Source organism: Propithecus coquereli, unplaced genomic scaffold, assembly GCF_000956105.1.
Source record: "Propithecus coquereli isolate 6110/MARCELLA unplaced genomic scaffold, Pcoq_1.0 Scaffold27, whole genome shotgun sequence".
Lineage (NCBI taxonomy): Eukaryota > Metazoa > Chordata > Mammalia > Primates > Indriidae > Propithecus > Propithecus coquereli.
The window spans coordinates 12854148-12854477 of record NW_012148285.1 but is presented as its reverse complement, the minus strand read 5'-3'; the positions used below and the strand labels follow the sequence as shown (position 1 = coordinate 12854477).

The 330-nt window shown below is 42.7% G+C and overlaps 1 protein-coding gene across 1 annotated transcript in view; it reads right to left on the bottom strand.

The window, feature by feature from the left end:
• Nucleotides 1-330, bottom strand: part of SMG1 (SMG1 phosphatidylinositol 3-kinase-related kinase) — a 160273-nt gene that overhangs the window by 24790 nt on the left and 135153 nt on the right. The window lies entirely within an intron of this gene.

Sequence of the window (330 nt, the reverse complement as noted above, 5' to 3'; positions counted from 1 at the left end):
TAAATGTATACAATGAAGTGGAGAAAAATGAAATCATTCACTATAATAAATTATCTTTTTAGTTTCTGAATCTTTAGTAAAGAGCCGAGGCCAATGTGTGGGGTAAGGCTAAACCACCCCCTCTTTTGTAAGCACCCTCTTCCCTCTGACCACGTAATCCTCTCCTGGTTTTCCTCCTACCTTGCTGAAGAATCCTTCTTAGGCTCCTTCTCTCCCACTACCCATCCATTAAAATTGGTGGGGCTGGGCTCAGTCCTAGGCTCTCTACTCCCCTCACTCTGCATACTCTTTCTGAACATTATCATCTGCTCCTATGGCTTTAATTACCAT